This window comes from Aphelocoma coerulescens, chromosome 2 (assembly GCF_041296385.1).
Source record: "Aphelocoma coerulescens isolate FSJ_1873_10779 chromosome 2, UR_Acoe_1.0, whole genome shotgun sequence".
Classification (NCBI taxonomy): domain Eukaryota; kingdom Metazoa; phylum Chordata; class Aves; order Passeriformes; family Corvidae; genus Aphelocoma; species Aphelocoma coerulescens.
In genome coordinates this window covers 161,365,638-161,388,583 of record NC_091015.1, presented here as the reverse complement: position 1 = coordinate 161,388,583, position 22,946 = coordinate 161,365,638, and the positions used below count along the sequence as shown (strand labels likewise).

At 44.6% G+C, this 22,946-nt stretch overlaps 1 long non-coding RNA gene across 4 annotated transcripts; it reads right to left on the bottom strand.

Moving 5' to 3' along the window:
* Positions 1-205: 205 nt before the first annotated feature.
* LOC138106022 (uncharacterized) lies at positions 206-3,772 on the bottom strand. 4 transcript variants are annotated; one of them, XR_011148882.1, is made up of 4 exons: positions 3,700-3,772; positions 3,258-3,349; positions 1,832-2,224; positions 206-1,230 (listed from the first exon to the last, which is right to left on the bottom strand). It is a non-coding gene; the product is annotated as an uncharacterized lncRNA (long non-coding RNA). The 4 variants fall into 4 exon arrangements; XR_011148881.1 differs by having other exon boundaries at positions 3,694-3,734; XR_011148880.1 differs by lacking the exon at positions 3,700-3,772 and adding an exon at positions 2,413-2,458 and having other exon boundaries at positions 1,832-2,138; positions 3,258-3,674.
* Between the last annotated feature and the right edge of the window lie 19,174 nt (positions 3,773-22,946).

The following is a 22,946-nucleotide window of genomic DNA, read 5'->3' as shown; positions in this document are numbered from 1 at the left end:
TGCTCTTATTAAGAAAGGGATTGTATTCAAATGTGTCTCCTGATAAAGAAATTCCCACTGGCTCTCAATTACTTCCAGTCCTTCCCTTTTTCAGTGTGGTATTCCAGCTCCTCTGGTCAGCTTTTGCAAGCATTCATGGGACCATGCACTAAGTGGGAGCACTGAAATGAGTAAAATCAAATTAGTAAGTGAGACATGGAACATTCAAATAGGAACTCAAGAACAATGAGGTTCCACTGCTCACTATGGCTCTCCATTGGGTCTCAAGCTTTAGCTGTGGCACCTCAAGAAGGAAGTCACTCTTTGATCACCTCTCCTCAAAGTGATAATGGCAACTACACCAACCCATACCAGCTTCACACAACTTGCTCATCCTAAACCTATTGCAGCAAGACCCCAAGCTCAACTGAAGCTTCTTGATGGCACAGTAATTCAGCTAATTAATGCTAATTTTAGTCAGTTGTTCCTGTGTATCCTAGAGAATGGAGTGACAATTCATTAGCCTTGGTGTGTACTTTGAAAACAGATACAAATTAAAACTCTTTTAAAATGCAAAATGTTATTTGCCTACGTGCTGCTTTCATTGAGCAAACAGAAGTTAAGGGCAAGGATGAAAGTGACTGCAGTACATAGGCTGCATAAGAATGAGATCTGAAATCCAGCTGCTGCAGTGCCAGTCCTGCCAGCCTGCCTGGCTGGAGCCCTGTTCCTGGCAAGGTGACCTTGATCAACAGTGTGCAAGGTAAAGACTGAGAAATGCAGTTCACAGTGTTTTGCTACAAAAATTCAGGTATTGATTGACACTTTGTTGTTTGATATGGTGGTGCAGATCCCAGGGAACATGGATTCCTGTGTAACATGCCAATCCAATACCATCGTGCCGGTGATTTCATCACTCCCTCTCCTGGCTCTAAGAAAGATGAGAAGTGGCTTCTGCTGCATGGGAGGGATGTTACTTCAATTCCAGGAAAAGAGAGTGGTGATCTTAGTGTTGCTGGATTGCACCTCAATTCCTGGAAGTAACAAGGAGTTGACAGCTCTGTCCCCTCCTATGTGGCACAGTGAGTGTACACTTCCAATTACTTCTTAAATCAAAGCCCAAGAGTCCCATGAATTTGGGATTAAACCAGGTTTGAGACCTGGTTTAATCCAGGCAAAAAAGGTGACTGCACAAAGGTGTTCTGCTCTTACCATCAATGCTCAGGTTAGAAAAAAGGTGCTGCCAAATACCTGAAACAGCAAGAGAAAACAAGATTTTACACAAAGCCCCAGCCGCTCCTCATCTCATCCTTTTTTTCCCAGAGAGCACACCTGACTGCAGGCAATAGCAAAGCCAGGCAAGGAAGATAAATGAGCTGTAGAACTCTGGCATGCAGCTCAGGAGGTGGGTGTAAGTTTGGAAATGTGCTTGGTGAGCCTCTGAGTATGGCGAGACCTATAGAAAAGCTAGAAGCAGTTACCAGGGTGGGGGAATGGGGGTTTGGAGTGACAGGCTTATGTAACAGTTACAGTGGGGATAATTTTGATGAGGAACAGAACAAAACCTAGAAATGCTGGTGGCCTCTACCTCTAAAAGAGTGCAAAGAAGTCACAAAGGGCAATAAAAAACCAGAATGAGACGTGATTCCTGACCTGAAAACACTCTCTCATTGAGGCTGTTGTCCCAGGAACTGAGAAGGAGTGTTTCCCCTATTTCCCTTCGTTAAAGGAGAAAAGCAGCATTGCTCAGAGGTTCAGGAAGCAATGGTACCAGAAACAAAAGGCTCTACCACCCAAGGAAGACACAAGGCATCTTTGTGGTCTATAAATTAAATCAAATCAATTTATATACCTGAAAAAAATTCTTCAGCAAGTGTCTGTGCCAGAGGGAGGCAATTCCAGTGACGCTCAGTGACTTCTCCACAGCACATGACAAAGTGGTCTTCCAGAGCCTGACACACTTGAGGCAAGCTCACTGCCACTTGCCCCTCTTACCACAGCCCAAAGAGTTCATGTTTTCCAGTGTACCCCATGTTTTCCAGTGTATCCAGTGTTTGGATATATATATAGCACTTCCAGTGTCAGACAAGCTTTGGAAAAAGCCAACAGAGGAGATGCCTCGCAGCCTTCAAGTCTCCCTTGCAGCACACATTTCTCTTCTGGAAAGACAGTAAGATGTGACTCATATTAGCAGGGAACACATCAGAGGACCTCTTCTTTTTCTGTTTAGGTACGGACAATTGCCCTGTGTGAGAGCAGAAAGAAGAATCATATGTGATATAAATCCAGCCCACAAAGTGTGTTAGCTCAGCGTTGTACCCAAGGTAACCATCTTTGCTAAGTTTTTGCCACCAACACAACTCACAGCCTCCATCCCAGAGTGAGCTTCAGCCCAAGCTGTTTGAAAGTCTGCCAGAACTTGTTTCCACCTGCCTGTGTGTGAACATGGCACAGTGAAACCTTCCCACGCAGAGTCCACCTGAAGTTTGGGAAAATTAAGGCTGTAGTTGGGAGTATTTTTTCCCATATCTGGTCTCATTTATGAGAAAGTGAAATCTGGGAAGGTGCCATGGGTAAAATGACAACATTTCATGTTTAAAAATTTTCTGCACTATAGAAAAGCTGTAAATGGAATTGCTTATTTTTTTCTAATCCCACCAGGAGTTAACTGATTTTTTCACACAAACTTAATTTTTGTTTAGGAGTTTTTTGAAGGAAGATGGAGGAGGAAGAGATAAAGCAAATATCTTTCATCTGTCTGGTAATTATTGGTCAGAACAGACAAAACCTATTTTAGAATTTTCTAAGAGTAAGGAATATTCATCCCATTCACATGTTCTACTCTCAGATAATAGCAAGTATGAAATTTCAAATATCACACCACCCTTGGAAACAACACTCACCAATTCAAAATAAAACCCTTCAGTCCTGCTTAAAAGTCAGAGTGAGGACCACACTCTTAATACTACTGTAAAGCAGAAAAGTCTCATTATGATATGATTCTTTTTAACATCCTGCTTTTGTTTCTTCCCTGCTTCGTATACATGTAGTGTCTGCTTGTTTATGTTGGCGAGATAGAGCTCTACAAGGAGAAGAACGTGGAAAATGCACCAAATCTGACACATCGAATCTTCCACACACACATGCATCTAGTTAACCCTCTGGGGCAGGAATTTTGTGCTGAGGACCATGAGCTGCCTCAATACTTTGAGGACACTTGGAAGCCATTCTCTCACCATTCCTAAGGCAATAATTCAAATTATTATTTTTTTCCTCACCTCTATTTCTTCATCACAGTTTCTGCCTCCATCTGGTGATCATAAACCTTGAAGTTCACCGTGTCAGTTTCAAAAGAAAACCATTCCTCTCACTAATCAAAAAAGCAGAGAAGCCAGTGGGGCATTTTTTGAGGGGAAAATCCCTTCTTGAGCAGAAAACCCCTTCTTCTGCCCAAAGGAACAGAATCACATAGATATTATTTATGAAAGTGATTGTTATGTGTGTGAAAATGCAGTAGTAGGGCAGCAAAACTAATTTGCCAGTTAGCGCCAGTCTTGTTTCTTACTGTGGATTCTACAAAGGAAAGAGGAAAATGTACTCTCATTGAAGAAATTGTTTCGCAATGTGCAGCGAAGTGCCCCGGTGCCTCTCAGGAGAAGGCAGTGTACAAGTGTGGAATATGGGGCGATATTTGTTAAAATGGTCGAGGCTTACGCTCACCAGACGGCCCTGTGGGAAAGGCCCCACGGCGGGCGGGACGGCCGGAAGGCGGCGGAGGGGTGAGGGGCAGCTGCCAGCGCGGAGAGAGCCGGGTGACTGACAGCTGGCAGTGAGACTGTGATTGGCTGGAGGAATGCATGGACAGCATGTGAGCTGGAAGCTGATTGGATGAGAGGAAGTGGGGCCGGCAGCCCTGCAGCTGTGCCAGCCAATGGGGGCCCTTCTGCTGTTCAGTTCGGTTTGGTTTCAGTTGTGCTCAGTTGAGATTAAGGGTATAAAGAGGGGGCGATTTTTTGGCAATAAACTGATCTTCTTTGGACATACAAGGGGGTTGCTACATACAAGGCCTGTGAAACTGATGTAAAAATGGCATCTATAGAAGCACTTTTTACTCATGTCAACTTTGTGAGCCATTTAGTTTCACCAGAAACCCTTTTTCACTGCCTTAATGGCAATTATCTAAATAGCTGTAATGCTGCAAGTCTCTGGAACAGGGTGTCATAGGTTAGCAAGCATAGTCCCGGAAGGGATATCCTTGCTAAGGGGTGCTTACAGTTTCCTCTGGGACCTGACAGAACCTATCAGCTGGCCAGTTTGAATATGGACAATTCTTTAAGCCACTTAAAGTTGTGACCGCCTCTGTGATCCACACTTAAGAATAGACAAACTCCCCCCCCAAGCTCTCTCTCGTTTCCGGCGCTGGCACAGGTGGCTGCAGGGCCCGTGCGGGGGTCAGTGGGCCCAGCCAGGCCCTGCTTGGGCCAGGCCGGGCCGGGCCACGGCCAGCCTGGAGCCATGGGCCTGTTCCAGCCATGGACCACCCCCCACTGCCTTGCCGTGGGCAGCCGGAGCAGCTCGGAACCCCCCCCTCCACTGCGGTCGAGATTCAGCAAAGCGGCACCTCTGTCCGGCAGAGGTCAGTGACCAACTGCGATAAGCCACATTCCAGCTGCAAGGCCGAGGTGAGATTAACCCTTTTATTGCTGTGAAGAGCTGAAAACCTGAGGGAAGAGAGAGAGGAGAGGCTTAAAGCTGAAGGTCTGTTGTGAAGCTATGATATATCAGAGTATCCCATTGTAATTTCATGAAGATATGGGGGGTGGAGTGTTCAACTCGTAAGCAATAAACAGATGCTGACGCAGCTGTAATTTCATGAGAAGTTTGGACAGGGAGAGATGAACCAGATGAAGACTTTTGCTCCAAACGGGAAAGGAGAAAACCTCAATTCCTAGAGATGCTCCCAGAGATAGTCTTAAAGATGAAGATGAGGAAGACCCTTTGCTCCCAGGGAAGGAGAAGGGCCTCTGTTTTTTTGTTTCTGAACAGCTCAACCTTAAAATTGTACCCCAAAAAACTTCAAGAGTGGACCCTCAAAAGCAGTTGTGGGAAAAGCTGCAAGTCGGGGGAAGGGACTCACATCGCAAGCAGAGAGACTCCTCTTCCTAAATGGACTGAACAATATTTGGAAGTGGGTGGCTGTCTCGTTGTGATCATGTGTTCATAGCACGAGCAAGAAGAGACTTCTCTTTCTAAATGGACTGACCAAGGTTATTATGGAAGTGGTAAACAGACTGAACATCTTAAGGGTTGTCTTTTCACATTGTCAGTGGGAGAAGGGAGGAAGGTGGGGGGAGGAGGAGAGTTCTGAAGGTGGTATAAATTTTTTTTTCTGTTCTTCTTTTAGGTCTGTTAATAAATTTCTTTATATTGTTTCAAGTTTGGTGCCTGCTTTGCATTTCTCCTAATTCTTATCTCACAGAAGATAAACAGTAATGAGTATTTTAGACCAAACCACTACACTAAATTGGTGTTTCTGCCCGGTTACAAACCCAACCCGCGACACAGGGAATAACAGTCTACATGATCAAAACTAAGCTCAGACATTGACCTCAGTGCCAGTTAATTCCCACTGGATGTAGGGAGGGGCAAAGCTCTGGGTGAGGCTTATACCCTCTGCCTGCACTGTGGGTCACAGAGATTTTACTTGCTAATAAGGGTTCCTTCAGAAGCTGATGAAGACCAGGGAATCAAGCCAAACATAGGCATATTTTTTTGTCCTTCTCTCACTTATTATTCTCCTTCTATTGAGAGCCTGCTACTTTCTCCAGACTGATGCCTCCCTAGCAATCTCTTCTGAGGCAGGATGATGGGATAAGGGCCATGAAATTACTGATTTAAAATAAGAAAATTATCAAAGGTCCCATATGTCTCCCTCAGTCTTCCCTCCCCTGTTTTATCACAATTAGGCCTGCATCTGCCATCTCCTTTGTCTGATTTGAAAAAGGTGGAGGTTTCTCCTGGAAAGAGCTTCAAGGCATTCACTGAACACATTTCACCTTCCTGAGAGGAGCAGAGCAGTTCCTGGAACACTAGAGAAGAGTATTTAAGCTGTATCTATGGCTGACCAAGATCTGTTAGATAAATCTGATGTGATAGCAAAGACCCTCTGTTTTCCAAGAACATTTTCTGACCTGGACATAAAAACCTTGGACCCTTGGAAAGATCACCCTTATGACTACATCCTGCTGGATTTTTGCACTTAAAGTTTCCTCTACTCTCAACCGTGGTCTATCAGTTCCCTTCACCTCACTTCTGTTCACTAAGCATGGCAAAGAGGGGCAGGAACACATCAGATACCACCACCTTGATTAAGGCTCCTGATGATCAACGGGAACTTCACAAACATACCTGGTATTAGTAATGTTTCTTTATTCACTGGTAACCTTCAAGAAGCTTCTTCATTTTTGCTGCAGTCCTTGTGTGTCTCTTCTCTTGCCACTCTGTCCCTGTAGTAAGCACGGACCCAGCAATTTGCCCAACAGTGCCTGGAATTGCTCTCCACAAAAGGAGGCTGCGTTTCATCTTTGTGTAGTTTGCTTTAATCAGAAACTTCAGCATGAAAGCCGACGTATGCCGCCCTTAAAGCTCACAGATGTGCCGGGAAACTCATTCCATTCAATTCTTTGAACATCCATTGTGGCTCAGGGCTGCGGTCAAGCATCCTTAATGAAAAGCTGTTTGTGCAATACATTTCCTGCTGATCACGAAGAACACCTCCTTGGAAAATAAACACCCTAAATTAAAAATCCCAGGAAGCTTTCAAGTTTATAGACTCTTCCATGGTAACTAAACTTAGAAAACTACAAACTGCACCTCAAAGCAGCCAGAAGACTCAAGTAAATGATGACTGAGAAGTGTCTCTGATAAGACAGAACTTTTTGTGTTTGTGTTGGGCAAGTTGTTCAGTTTTCCACTTCAGATTAGTTTTGAAGGATGGTAAAAGAAAAAGGCATTTCCATTTTGCTTCCTCTCTTCTCTCGTGCCATTTAACAACTCATATCACAACTCCCTGACTCCAAACAGGACCAGCACTGAGTTTCTCAGAGCTGTGTCACTTTCTACAGAAGTTTCATGCATATGGGCTATTGAAGTTTTTTGCTTAGCCAAGGAAAAAGGATGTGATACACACTCATCCGAGTGTACTCACTTTGAGTATCATTGAAAGGGAAGCATTATCATATATGCAGTGACAAGCAGAAATTCCTTCACAAGCCTTGCAATTTGCCTGGGGTGCCAGTGCTAGAACAGCTTTCTGTCATGACATCCTCAGGAAAATACAGCATTGTGATGCATAAGGAACATGGATTTTGGCAATCAGGTCATGTTAAAAAGTGGAGTCTCCAGAACCCTCTCACAGGTCAAACCTTGTTCTTTCTTAACTCTCAGGTTTAATGAGAATACATCCTTTTGTCTTCAAGTCTCTCTAAGTTACCAGAGGCTTTCTGAAAGCATAAGAGGAAGTTCTTCCAATGAAACAACTTCAAAACTTGAGTCACAAGTTTCAAAATATACGAAAAGTTGGCATCCTAAACCTGAAAGAGAGCAGTGTGAGTCAAAGTTCATAAACTTTTGTTCCAAGGTCTCCACTGTGAAATATTGCCTGGAGACTGGAAAGACTCATCCACTCCTATAAATATCTCCTCTTACTGCCAGTACTAAGGATGTACATAAATAGATAAATGCTCGTGGGTACTTTAAACAATAGTCCTGCATCAGAAAAAGCTGGTCAAAATGAGCAGTAATAGCTTTAACAACTGGTTTTCCTAGCCCAGGCTTCATAGCTGGTTTGTCAGATGTATAATCATTTTCAAATTCTTCACTTAAATGATGCAAAATTTTTCATTAAGAAAAAGGAGGAAGAAAGGACAGACTTTGAGAATAATATTGCCAAAAAAGCATGAGTGGGTCAACCTGCTACACTTTCTGAGCTGTCTATGAGGATCCTGGCCATCGAGAGCTGGGCTGCATGGAATAGAAATTGCTGCTGCACAGGGGCAAGCAGAGACACCGCTATCCTTGCATCCAGCTGTGTGCCCATAGCTCTGACTGGACTGAGCATGTTTCATTCCACACCATCTTACCAAGGGCTCTGTCTTCAGCACCTGCTTTTCTTGCTTCTTTAAAAAAAAGTTTCTTTCCACAGACTTCTTTCAAACTTTTCTGGACTGGACTTGGTCTTAGTTTACACTGTCTCAGAAGTGTCTATTTTACTACTTGAACAACTGGGAGAAAGGTTTGGAGCTTTTTTTGTTTAGTTTTGCTGTTGGTTTTATTTTTCATTGTACACTCCTTAGGCTTTGGCTGTTTCAAATTCTGCTGTAAACTGCCTTTGGTCATCCTTGTTGCCAACAAAAAAGAGAACTTGAATGTCAACCAGAAAACAATGCAGGCAGTGTATGGCTTGCTTGACTCCTTGCATGGTTTGGTTTGAAGGGGGGAAGGGAACGGTTGGACTGCAATTATGAAACTCTGGCAAGTTTTGTGTTTTGCTTTCCTCAACTCCTGAAATGTAACTTCTGAGAGAAGCAATTTAGCTGAGAGCTTTAGATCTGTAGAGCTCTTTCACTCCAAACACAAATCTCAGTATTTAATACATTGGGTGGGGGTCGATCTGTAGAGAACTAATTTAAGGAGCTGCAAATACAGACATTCAACCCTGATTAATTAGAAGAGCAAAAAAGAACACTCTAATTCCATTTCCAAATCAAACCAGTTGTACCACAATTATCTCAAGTACCTCAGAGATGGTTGAGTTCACGTTTAGCCCTCCCTCCCATTCCTCAGGGAGGAATGGATAGCCTCATGCACAGCGAGAATTGAAATACCTTGAGCTCTTTATTTGCCCAGTTATTTGTCTCCCCCAGTAATACAGTATTTTTAAAAGACATAGTTTGTATTTTGGACTAGTTTTCAAAGGTGCTTAGCATACATGTTCAAGAGTGTTCAGCTCATGGAGAGTTCCAGTTTCCCTGGAAATCTACCCACCTTTTAAAATAGCTAAAAAGGAGGAGTTCTGCAAATCTGATTTTGATAGGTGTTGTTTTGAAGATGGGATGCTTCAGAAGTCCATACAATAATTTCTGCCTTCCTCAGTGTTGTGGGTTGAACTTGAGTTAATGGACAGTCTTTTAGACGAATGACGCTTCTCACAATTTACATATTTAAACTGCATGGAAAGGCGGAAATTGCCTTTTGTCCTGACTCACCTGACGGAAGGTGGGCGGGGGGGGGGGCCTCGGAGCCTCCAGGCTCCTCCAGGCCGGGGCCCCTACCCCCATCCCCTTTTCCCAACGCCGTGGCACAGACCCTGGGCCGCTGGGGGGAGAACTATCCCAGAGCCCCAGACGGATAAAACCAGCCATGGACTGCCACACAAACCAGCCATGGACTGCCACACAGCTAAACCAGCCATGGACTGCCACACAATCCAGCCATGGACTGCCACACAGCTAAACCAGCCATGGACTGCCACACAAACCAGCCATGGACTGCCACACAGCTCAAACCCAGCCATGGACTGCCACACAAACCAGCCATGGAGTGCCACACAAACCAGCCATGGACTGCCACACAGCTCAAACCCAGCCATGGACTGCCACACAAACCAGCCATGGACTGCCACACAGCTAAACCAGCCATGGACTGTCACACAGCTAAACCAGCCATGGACTGCCACACAGCTAAACCCAGCCATGGACTGCCACACAGCTAAACCCAGCCATGGACTGCCACACAGCTCAAACCAGCCATGGACTGCCACACAGCTAAACCAGCCATGGACTGCCACACAGCTCAAACCAGCCATGGACTGCCACAGAGCTAACCCCATCCGTCGCGGCCTCCTGGGCCCGGCGGGTCCTTCTCCTCTCCACACCCAGAGCCAGCGGAGCCAGCGGGAGCCAGCGTGGCCTCCTGGCTGCAGCCAGCACACTCCACGCTGAGCTGAGGAGGGCACCATGCAGCCAGCAGCACAAAGGGAGCGAGGCTTTCTCCACCGTAAAGCCTGAACAAGAACACTCTTCAACGTGGTGGCTTCAGAGTCAGAAAGAGAAAGTGAGTCCTGTGAGATGGAGCTGAACACGGCGATGGGAGAAAAGAGGGCGGTGCTGCGATTCTTGAGTGTAGCTTAAAAACCTTCTTGCATGCCGTGCTAAGAAACTGTAATATCACAAACTGTTTGTCTCTTTAATCCATTTGAAGTACATGGGGGGATGGAGAATTCACATGTAGCCTGTGAAAATTGTGAAGAGTGCCTATACCAGGCTATGTAGAAGCATTGAGAGGCTTTTCAGAGACTTGTGGTGAAGAAAGCCTTTGTGTTCAGGCCAAAGTAACTCATCCTTAAAAAGATTAATAACCCCGTGTGATAGCCTATGTTGGCAATGTGAAGGAACTGTGAGATTTTCATGGAAGAGATGTTTTACACCACAGCAGATTGTTTCTTTCCGGGCGGGTCTGCTGTTGGTGGCAGTTTGGGAACCATGTGCAGCTGAAGAAAACCCTTTTTTCCCTTAAGCATATGAAAAAGACTTATGAAGAACTGCAACACTGACTAAAATCCCATGTTCTGTTACCCTTTGTGTGAGTTGGGTAAAAAGAGGAAAGTGCTGGAAAAGGGGAGGGGGTTTGCTTTAATTTCTTGTTATTTTTCTTTGCTTTTAATTCTGTTAGTAGTAAAACTCTTTCTTTGTACTGCAACTGTTTAAGTTTTGTGCCTGCTTTGCTTTCTCCTAATTCTTATCTCCCAGAGAGGAAATGAGTAAGTAATACATATTTTGAACCAAATCACTACACTTAATTGGTGTTTCCACCCAGTTTATGAACTGAACCTGCTACACTCAGCTTTCCAAATGATCAGGGTAATAGCATGTATGAGATCTCCAAAGCTATAAAACCTAGTTTTCCTCTGTAGCTAGAAAAAGTGTCCTCTCCTGGAGATCTGTCTTGTTCCTTGAACAATTCAAATGTCTCCCTATTTCTCCAGTGGGAAGATTTTGGTACCACGTTACTGGTTTAATGTTTAATGTTTCTGACATATGGTAAAACAATGACACAGGGTCCTTTCCTGACCACACTGTCTTTCTACATTTTCTCATTCTGGGTTCATTTCCATCCACCATCAAAATGCAGTTGTCTTTGCAGCATTTAGCAGCTGTTTTAACAAGGCTACAAACAGTACTCAAAAGCTCTGGAAAAGAAGAAAAGAACTTTACCAGTTTGTAACTGCAACAGGAATTTCAAGCCAAAGGCAAGAAATGGACCATTGTTTTCTAGGTAGATCTGCAAGCCAGTCTTCAAACAACCACAACTGGTCAGGACCTCTCATTTTGTATCTCAATTGAAAGACAGCTGTTCCATTTTCTAAATGGGAAGATAGTTCACCTTGATCTTGGCTTCAGCTGCTGCAGGTTTTTACCATTAAATATAATTCAAAATAGATTATCATCACAGGGAGAAGATAGGGAGTGTTTGAACAAAACAAGCCATTAATTTTCTACACAGAAGAGAACAACTCTCATCCCAGAGACACTGCTGTGCTGTTGTCTGAAACACAATTTTCACCTGAAATTGGACAAACCATTTGGGATGTAATTCAAGTTCCTCTAAAGGAAGGATGTATTGCACACTGACAGTGGTGGAGGGATTCAGCACCCACAACTGTTTTAACTGTGTGTAATGAATTGGAAGCATCTCCTTTTAATAGGTCCTAATTGCAACACTTTTTCCCAACAGCTCATTTGCAAAAACCCCAGGTGTTCCACCTCTGTAACTCACCATCAACAAGCTTCATTTTGCTCATTCTGCTCCAGTGGCATCCCTAGCAATTTGCCCATTTGTCTTGCAGCTTATACTCACTCATGATCGAAAGTCAGGAAAACGTCTGCCAGGAAGACCTCCAAGAAATAATCTGTCTCTGGACACAATACCACCGAAAAATGAGAACTCCCACATTCAGAGTGTTATGACTGATGTGTCAGTGACTCTCTACACATCTCATGGCATGGTCAGTGTTTTAGTACAGATGCTTATCAAACTAATGGCCAAGTTGGGGAATGCATCAATCCTTGCCTAAGAAAGACACACACAGATGTTTCCACACACTGTATCTAGCATTAAAGGAAATAAAGGGGACTGTGAGCCCAGAGGTGATCCTTGTGAACAAGTTTGCCCAGTAGTTGATCTCTCCAATGCCTCTTACTCTGGATCAGAACAACCTCCTTCCCCACAAAAGGACAGCTGAATACCCCACCTCCACCCAGTGCAGTCACAGGCTGATGGGGCTCCATGCCAGCCTCTTGTAAATAACATGCAGAGATGATGCAGAAACTCCTCCCTGCCAGCTGTAGACTGAAGTGCCATTCCTTGGCATTCCTTTTCTGAGTTTAGTTTGGGAAACCATCCAGAACTGTCCCTCAAGTGCCACAGCAGTGAAGGTTATAACCCAAGACTGTTGTGTAAACACAGACTATGTAAAGTAAAAACAGATTTTTATGTTGATTTACCTCAGTATCTCCAAACAATGGAAAATTATTCTGAGTTTCATTTTTGTGGATGCATGTGATCAAAACTTGTGTTCCCTGCAATGCTGACATAAACTCGTAATTTTAAAAGTCAGAATACAGTATATGCAGAGTGATAGATGAACTTCTACTACAGCATTGCTTGCAATTTGCTCCTAAAAAAATTTCCAGGGTTATTTTGCCCTCTGAATATCAATCAAGCCCAGGAGGAGAAAAAGGAAAGAGGATGGATGAGGGAGCAATTGGAGTAACGAGCCTTTCTACTGTAATCTCAATAACAGATGAGATTTCATCTGCTCCTTTGCTGGATCCTAAACAGGCATAGGGAAAAGACGGCTCCTACAGAGTCAAGCATAAACACTGGGTTTGTGCACGTGAAGACAGTAATAGGGTAGAAGGCAGCATGTGAAAGACAAATTTTAACAGCTAGCTTTGGATCTGTCTTAGATTTCAGAAACACGTTAAATATAAACATACGGAAATGCTTTCAGCTCAGCCCTGGCTACAGTTCAATATGCTTTCCATTAACTGCTTGGTTGTAAAGATTTTTTCCCAAACCCCCTTAATCATTTTTAATTTACAACAAGGTATCTTTAGTGAAGTTAATTATAAAATAATGAGCAGTCTTTTTTTGTGGCTTAGGAAAGGGTTTATTTTGGTTTAGGTTAAATCAGCATGGAACAGATTCAAACTTTATTGAAGTAAGACATTGTTAAATCAGAATAGACACCTACACTGGGGTTCATACAGACATAATTAAAAAGAGCTGTACATGGGTACAGTGTCATGTGCTCCCAGCATCCATACTGTATTGATCTAACAACAGCAGCATAAAATGATACCACCTGAAACATGGAGAGGCACAGTGCTTATCAAAAGGCTACTTAAAGCAGTGGGTCTGATTCCCTGGAAGGAAATTTGTCTATGTGGTTTTTTTTTAAATTACCCCTTATATCCAAAATTTTTATAAACACCAAACCCAGCTGAAGCAAAACTGCACTTGAGCACCCCTCATGGACTAGAGCCAGGTGACAGAACAGACACACAGAAGAACAGCCCAGACACACAGGACAGCAGAGTGCTGTGGAAGTGGTGGTGTCCCCATCATCATTCAGCTAAACACAGAGCATTGTGAAAATGCTCTCCTTTCTCCCCCCACCACACCTCCCACGGCTTCATTCTATTGAATTATATTGTATTTTGTCTCCCAGACACCTGGACAAGAATTAGTGCTGCCTCATTGCACCTATGTGCTTAGCCAAGCCATCTCAGTATTTCCAAGGTCAGTGTCTCCACTCTTCTAAGGTGGTTGATCCTTTGGTTTGTCTTTAGAGAAGTAGGGGAGATAAACTTCCGAAGGAGAGATAAAGGACAAAAACGGGAAAAATCAAAATACGTGTCATTTTTATATAATACAAAAGATGGAGGTGAGTTAACCTTGGCTGAAATGCACTGCAATCGTTCACAAAAAAAAAAAAAAAACAACAAAAAAAACACCCCTCCACCTTATATTTGGTGGTGATGGATTTGTTGGGCTGTTTTTCTTTTATCCACAATGCAGACAAGGACACCTGCTAGATAGACTTTCTCTTCCCAAAGGCTGTGACTTCGTAATTTTAGCCTGAGTAAGCTGCTGCTGTCTCATCCCATTCATTTGCGCAACCACCTCTATCCTCACAGCAATAATGAGCTGCAACTTGCCTGCTGTTCAGTGATGAAACAACTTGGATTTGTGCATTGAGCAGAAACTGATTTTCTTTTTTTGTGTTTCTTCCCCCTACCCCATCCTATGCAGACTAAACTGCACTCTGGCTCACCAACCGATTGCCCTTCATGGCTGGTGTACAAAATCACAAGGGTAGCCCTGCTATTCTTGCTGTCTTCTGCTTTTAGCCTTGCAAAAATCCACAGGAGCTGCATCATCTTGAGCTGGTGATTAAGTGGTGGTGGAAATCCTTTGCCATGAGGTCTTTAAAACATTTGATAGTTGTTAACTGGTTGGATGTGTGGTGTTTGCTACTGTGGTGAGCTGAACTTAGCGAGCAATCCAGTCACTCACTCACTTCCTTCGCCTCCATCAGGACATAAGGGAGAGGATCTGAAGTACAAAAACTGAAAACTTAAGGAATCAGACAGTTTGATAAGTTAAACAGAGCTGTGCTCAAGCAAAGCAAAACAAGCAAAGCATTCATTACTTCCCATGGAGTGGCAGATGTCCAACCACTTACTAGAAAGCAGGGCTTTATCACATGTGATGGATACTTGGGAAGACAAATGTCATAACCATGAATATTCCCATCTTCCTTCTTATTTCCACCAGCTTTAATGCTGATCATGATGCCCTATGGTCTGGAATATCCCTTGGATCATTTAGGGTCAGCTGTCCTGGCTGTGTCTCTTCCCAACTCCTTGCTCCCCCCTAGCCTTCTCATTGGTGGGGTGGAGTGAGGAGCAGAAAAGGCCTTGGCTCTGTGTGAGCTCTGTTGAGCAGTAATGAAAACATCCCTGTGTTACCAACACTGTTTTGGTCACAAATCAAAACACAGGCTGCCATCCCAGCCAGACCCAGTAAAACAACCATGTTTGTATCTGTTTCCTTTCCTGTTTTCTTTCTGCCTGTTTCATTTCAAGCGTGTATCTCAGCTGTTTTGGACAAGGTCTGTCTTTATCTGATATTTACCTGCAGACAAGGTACACAGTACAAAGAGCTGACAATGGCAGAAAAAATATTAAAAAAAGGTAGTTAGGAGAGCCAGGACTTGCTATCTTTTATTTATTTGTTTTATTGTATTTTATTTTTAGTGCATGCAGAAGTGTCTGTTAAGATGGGGAACAATGTTGTATTAGGTGATATAGAAATGCTTACTAAGGAAAAGCCTATGCCTCAATGCAATTTTAATCTAAGTACACAACAGGAGAAAGGTGAACACAGCAAGTCACCCTGCAGAAGCTCTGCAGTCTCAGTTCACTGCCTTACTCACGGATCCATGCTGCCTCTGCTTTGAGCCATGAGGTAACCTCTGCCTTCCCAAAAGATGCCAGTTTTCACACTTCTTTTACAAAGGTCTTTGTAGTCTGGAGATAGGATTTGGAAGCTATTTCTACAGAAGTCACCAGAATGGAGAACTCTGCTTGAGAGGCATTGAAATGTCAGGTGTTTCTCCTACATGAAAATAAGAAAGAATTTTTGAAGAGTTCTATTTATGGTCAGTCTTGCCAACTAAATGAAGACCTATTTACAAATATTTTCAAGAAGTCCCATGAACTCTACTAGCAGATAACAAATCTTGTCTCTTTCTTCCCATGGAGATGTAATTTTTTTTTTCTCCCTGAAGCAGGAAAAAACCCTTTAAACTTGAGAAGAAGTTGGTTCATAATAATGACATGGGGAAAATAGAATGTGTAGTTTTTTCAGTGACTGAAGTGTAACACATTGGCTGAGTTTCTCTGTGGGTGCTGGTTTTGACTGCAGATTTACCTGAAGAAAAGATTTACCTGAAGCCAGTAAAATGCTTAAAACCACATTTGGAGCTTTAATTATGTGAACAGTCTTCTCTAAGCCTTGGAGTCGTCATCCTGCACGTCTGAAGATAATTAGAGTTTTATTATGCTGAAGGAAATTGAGAATACTTAAGCAACATGATTTAGGAATGCTGCCTGGGACTTGGGAATCAGATGTATTTCTTCCTCCTGACTCCATGACCTCAGGCAACTCACTGCATCTCTTGGTTTTGCACCTCTGAAAATGGAACCAGTGTGTCCCTCCTTCCCTTCTCTGGAAAGATGCTTTCTAGAGGAAAAATGGTGTGTCAATCTCCATGGCCACTCAGGCCTGAACTTCTGTTATAAAACCACCTGTAATAACTTCCAGTACCTGTAAAGTAGAATTTAGACCATTACTACCTGAGCTGAGACCATCAGTTCCTTTTTTGTAAGCTGTCAAAAAGCTGTCAAGGCGACCTACTGCAGAGCAAAACTCTCTGCCAGTGCCAGTTTCCTGGGTCATCCCACCTGCCTGTCCCCTGCCACCACCCAGGTTCCACTCTCACTGCTATATTTCTGGGTTTTATTTAGCAGCTAGACACAAAATGGGAGTGTGCTTGAGGGCAATTTCAAAGTAGAGGAAAAAATACCAAGGGGAGGTACAATAACTATCTGCAGATAGAGAAAAGAATGTTGCACCAGAGGACAGGAAGCAATTATTATCATTAGTCAGCAATGATAGAAGAAAGAAGTAATTAAACTTCAGCTGCATCAGGGAAAATTTCAGACAGAATATTAGAGAAAACAGCTAAAAAAAAGACATGACTGTGCTGCTAAGGAAAGTGGCAGTGTCACTGTGGTATTCAAAGTCACATTTCATGAATGCCTTTCTCTAAAGAGGCTAAGAACACACTATTCCTAACTCATCGTTCTTGGGGGCTGAGATGGAAAAACATTTCTATTCACAGCCATAGCTAAACATGCTTAAATCCCATTCACATAATCTGAAAAGCCAAAGAATTTAAGTAGAGCTGGAGCTATTGAAAGGCATTGGATGACAAGGGAGTAGATATGAATTATTTTCAGGCACCAATATTTTTCCCAATACAGAAGGACTGGTGAGTATCTGCTACAATGAGCCTTCACCTCAAATGTATGCTTGTAGAGCCAGACTACGTGTTCCTACCCAGGCTGTCACCATACAGTTGAGACTTTCTCATGATCAGCAGGAGGTAACAGAGCAAAGGGAACACAGCCCCCATCCCAGCACAATGTAAGGACAGGAGGGAGGGAGCAGATGTTGCCTGTGGCTGTGACAGCAGAGAGAGGACTGATCACGAGAGCAATGGGGGACACTCTTTCCTTTCTACCACTCTGCTTTAGCCTTGCAGGAGGAATTACCCTTGAGGGTTATTCTAAGCAGAAAACAAGTTTATATATTCTGAATTCTCTCTGGAAGGGCCTCTATCCTCAGGAAAAAAGCATGAAAGAGAAGGACAAGTCCTCTTCCCCTCCTCCCTGTCCTCATCCTACCTAAAGCCCAGGCAAGGGTAGGTCACAGCTTTTCTTTCTGTTTTGAGCTCTCTTCCCATTTCATGGATGAGGCAGAACACAGAAATTACAAGGAACTAGAATAAGTATTTAGAATAAAATCAGGAAGAAGGAAGAAAGAGAGCATGTAGGCCTAATGGCACTGTTTCTACTGCCTTACTGTCTCCACATTTCATTCATTTTGCTAATCCACTGGAGAAGTGGCTCACTGGCAGGCAGAATCTTGAAGCAGCCATTTAAATTTGCTTGATGGCCCCCAAGGCAAGTCAATTTTCAGTCTGACTGGCTTTAGTCCCGGCAGAGAGCCCCACCATGCCATTACGTGGCACAGCAGGAGTAAGAGTGGGGAGGCAATCACATTACAGTACCATTCCATTTAGCCATAATCTGTAAGGATCTCATGAAAGCATCAACCATTATTATGACTCCTGCTGTCCTTCAGGCAAAGTCTTTGTGGGGAAAAGGAAGTGAAAAAAAATGTCTACCTGTCAAAAGGAGACAGGCACTTTCATTTGAAGGAAAGGGAGGTGAAATGTAAAAGTGACACAATATTATTTAAACATCCTATTACTAAAATTACAGTTTATCTATATAAAACTGAGCTATAGGACCTTAGTGTGTCAGCTAGATCAATGTACCTGCCATGGTCACAGAGATGCAACGAGCTGAGGAAGCATTTGGGAGACAGAATTTGCTGTAAAGGCTTCCAGCTTCAGTCCATCATGCCTGGTGTCCTTCCCACGGCACTAAATAGCTGCAGGAATCAATGCTGACGAGGGACAGGATGGCTTTTCCTCAGCCCATTGCTGCTGCATTCACATCCAGAGGCTTGAGGCAACTTTAGCATAACCACAGCTGGTTTGGGGCCAGCAGCTTTATTCAGAATTGTATTTAAAATCTATCTCTGGCGCCTGACTCTCTGACCTCTCATGGCAGATGCAGGCTGATTGCACTCTGTCTGTGGAAATAGCTGGCATCAGTGGCTGCAAATCTGCGCAGCTACTCATTAAAGTGGCCAGCTCCAAGATAGAGTGTAGATGGACCAGACAGGGTATTTGGAGAACTGCTCCTATTTCCACACCTGCTTTGGACATTTGGTAAATCAAGTCAGATTTTTGGCCTCTGTTTTTCTGTTTGTAAATGAAAATTCTTGCCCATATGTGTAAATGGACTAGCAAATATAAACAGACACAAATGGGACCATGGATACAACATGTCATCTTACCACGAGGCAAGGGAAAACAGGCCATTTCTGTGGGCTTTTTCTCCCCTTTTTTATCAGCAATATTTTGTGAACTGGCTCAAGGAATAACAAAGAGGCAAGTAGAACTAAGGAATCTCAATTTGGGATGGTGGTATTCAGAGGGAAACCAGCAGGATCCAAAAAAAGGGCACATGGAGTGCATCCATGAAGATTACTGTTCTCCAGAGCTGCAGGACAGGGCCAGGGAGAAGCAAGAATGACACAGTGGCAGGACTGAAAGTGTTATTTATACATTGGCATTCAGCCTGTAGGAGACCATGCCAAGAATGGCTGTATTTCTTAGGAGGGTATCGATTCAGGAGATGATGTGGTACCCGTGAAGCTGCTGACAGCAGTCCAGGGCATCTGAATTGTGCTGGGACTCCTGATTCTCATGGTAGGATGCACATGGAACACCACAGCATGAAATCTAGGCATACCAGGGGGGTAATGCTGGGGATGCTGAGGCACAGCTGTGATGGCTGTTGATGACCTGGGGTCCAGGGGAACTCGGTCAGAGCACTGAGTTCATGTGGAGGACAGGGCGCCGCTCCCTCAGTACCATACCCAGCAACCTGGTTGCCACAACAGATATCTCTGGCAAGAATAAGATGATCAAGGAAAGAAAGGCTTGGATAACTGGAAGAATTTGGAAGAGCTGGAGCGCAGTCTCAGAAGGAAAAGATGTTAAGCTTCCAAAACAGACTGGGAATAGTCACAAAAGGTTCTCCTCCTAAACTACAGATTTGGTTTCTGCAGTGGACTCAGGAGTGAGGCAGATAAACAAAAGGTAGAGGAGGAGGTGATGTTCCCTTGCAGGAAGTCAGAAATAAGAATTCATACCAGGGTGGATTGCGGTGAGACAAAAACCAGATGAGGAAGGAGGTGCTTGAAATAATGTCTTTGGCCTACCTACCCACTGAAAGGATACAGGGGAGGCCTAAGGGGCACACCCTACAGACACTTGTATGGATTTTGTTTGCCTGCTACACATGGGTCATGATGTGCCTGACCTGCCGAGGGAACTGAGAAACATGACATCATATCTTCTGTGAAAAGTTCAGGCATGCAGTCCCAGGGAAAAAGCAAAATAAGAACCTGGATGGATGCAATACCGTTCTGGCACCTCATTGAGAAGGCGGCATCTCAGACCGTGCAGGGCTTTTCTATTTATAAGAAAAATATACATATATATATATATAGCGCTAGAGATTTATGGGGAGAAGGGGCACAGAAAGTTTCACCCCTCCTGCTGTATTTTAATGTGGCACTCAATGACTTGTAATGGAAAAGATCTATTGTTTCTCCAGTAGCAATAAAGTAAGGTTAAAACAAACTCAAACATAAATTTTGCAAACAACCCCATATAAACACAGCTGTTCAATGAGCTCATAGGACTGGCTGCTAGCTGAGGACTGCCCCCTAATGGTATCATCTCATGGAAATGTCCTTTACAATGTCTTTTATTAATAAAACACCATTACCATGTAGGACAATGGAGGAAAAAAACATTGTTTTGAGATTAGGCTAAACTTAACCTAAATGTAATACTGACATTAACAGATGTGTTTTTGGCTTGGCTGCCTACAAAGGCAGTTATTTTCTACATCATCAAATAGCTGACGTTTACCAAGACTCTTAGGAAACTTTTTTTTTTTTTGAGAAAAAGCTTGCTGTGGTTAGATGGAAGTTCCTTGGAGATCAGAGCTGGGAATTAGTTCATAACCATCTCTTTTTTTGTGAGCAAAATCAGCCTGAATGTCCAGCATCTGGAACAAATAGATCCTGCTCACAGGCATCCAAATGTTCTGGTGCTTCTCAGAGCCTCTGAGAAATCGAATTCCAAAATGGAAAGGATCTCCTGGGTGTTTCTGGTGCCTTCAGCCTCTTAGAAAAATGAGACTCTCCCCTCTTCCAAGATTTTCATATCAGTCCATACATAAACTCACCTTTCATGCTATTTTAGAGTATAGATATCCAGGCACATTTTCCTCCGTGGGTCCTAGAAATCACAGGAAATAACTAATAAAGTTAAAGTTTGGCTTTTGCCCCGATGGAGAAGATTTTTATTCCTTTCAATCTTTTGGTTTAGGATGAACTGATCAGCTCCTTGCGCCCCTATGGTGCCAGAGAGCAACCCTGCTGTGCTGAGCCCAGTGCAGGGCTTTAAAACAACTGGAAGGTTGAGAGGGACCAATATATACGCCTCAACATATGCCACAAATGAGGTGAAGAAAATTCCTATTAAAAAACCCCTGTGTTTCCCTGTGCCCAGAGAAGCTTCACCCGGCAGCCAGTCAGGGCAGAGAAGGAAGGCTTCCATGATTAGCCTGCGAGCAGATCCCGCCGGCCTCCCCCCCTCAGATGCTGGCTGTACTTGGTGAAAGCGATGCCCGCCAACAACGGGCCCGCGAAGCCGAGTTGGGAGAGGAGTCTGGGGGCACATAAAAGCAGCTGGCCGCAACACCACGAGGTCTGTCTTGTCTTTATGCTTTGGGTCGCTTGAAGGGTCTGCTTGGCCCTTCTACTCCCGCCTTCGCGCCCTCTCCCCTGTGGTCCTGTCTCCCTGCCTGTGCCTGCTTCCCCCTGCCGTGCCCATTCCGGGAGCTAGCTTGTCGTCGTGAGGACCCAGTGCCCGCAGCCGCCGCTCGCACCCAGCTCGGGGCCGCCGCTCGCATCCAGCTCGGGGCCGCCGCTGCCCGCACCCAACCTGCAGCCGCCGCCGCCTGCATCTAGCCGTGGCCGCCGCCGTGCTCCCCGTGTGGCCCGCGGCAGCCGGCCCGGAGCACAACCCCGCGGCAGCCGGCCCGGAGCACAACCCCGCGGCAGCCGGCCCGGAGCACAACCCCGCGGCAGCCGGCCCGGAGCACAACCCCGCGGCAGCCGGCCCGGAGCACAACCCCGCGGCAGCCGGCCCGGAGCACAACCCCGCGGCACCCGGCCCGGAGCACAACCCCGCGGCACCCGGCCTGCAGCCGCCGCGCCCCGACGCTGAGAGGCCGCAGCTGCTCCCCGCCGGCGGCCGGGACGCGCAGCCTGCTGCTCTTTAAAAATCGCGCCCAGCCTGCCACCGCCGCTTCGCGAACGCCCCGCGGGTCGCAGCACGCACGCTCCGTCTGCCAAACCGATGCTGACAAACAGCCGGGGTTCTGCGGCAACGCTGTCCCCTGCCTTCTGTTTATTTCCCCCTCTCTCTCTTTTCTCTCCGCTCCCTTTTCCTGTCCCCCCGCCCTTTTTTAAAATAAGAACACTTAAGGTTTTTTGCTTGTTTTGTTTCAATAAATGGTTTTCAGATATAATAGTGCCATGTTAGTGCTTGATTTTTCGTCAGAAAAATATGTCAAAAGAATCTTTCCCGGCTTCCCCTTTTATAGTGGAACGGGACAAAGGTGCATTTCTCATCACTCTCCACAACATTCATTGCTTTCCAGACTTTTGCAAGCCCTTCTTCATTTTTTTCTCCTGATGGCACCAGTCTTAACCTTTTATCCTGGTCTACTGGTAATTCTCACCCAAGCCGTCTCCGTTCCTCTTGAGAGCAGAGTCCCCACCTGGTAGCACATCCCGTCATGGTCCGTGCAGGACGTGGTGTGCACAGGGAGCTGGGCTTTGAAGTCAGATTGTGGCACAGCTGCCTTGCAAGAAGGCACCAAGTGACAGATCTTGCTCATGGCTCGGGAACTTATTTTCCCGATGGCAGCTGGCTCTGACTCACCTTTCCTGAGTCAGTCTTCCTGACACTGTGGTACCTACCTGACAGCATTAAAGTCCCCCATTGTCACTTTACCAGATCCTTCCACCGTCATTTGCCCGGGACAGAACAATTTTCTTTGGGGGGCTATTTTTCATTCTTCTGCCTCTTATTGCTGCTTGACAGGAAGCCATCTCCTGTTATTCTGCTCCAAAATGTCACCTGTCCTAATTTGCCTCCCTTCTTCCCACACCCTGCTGTTTTGCCTGACTTTAAAATGGCAGCCCAGCAGACATTATAGAAGCCTCTATTTATTTATTTACTTTTCTGCACAGCGAAATGTAAAAATATATAAATATATACATGTACGTATATATATGCTGAAAATGAGCATCTCATGTGGGAATAGAAAGAAGAC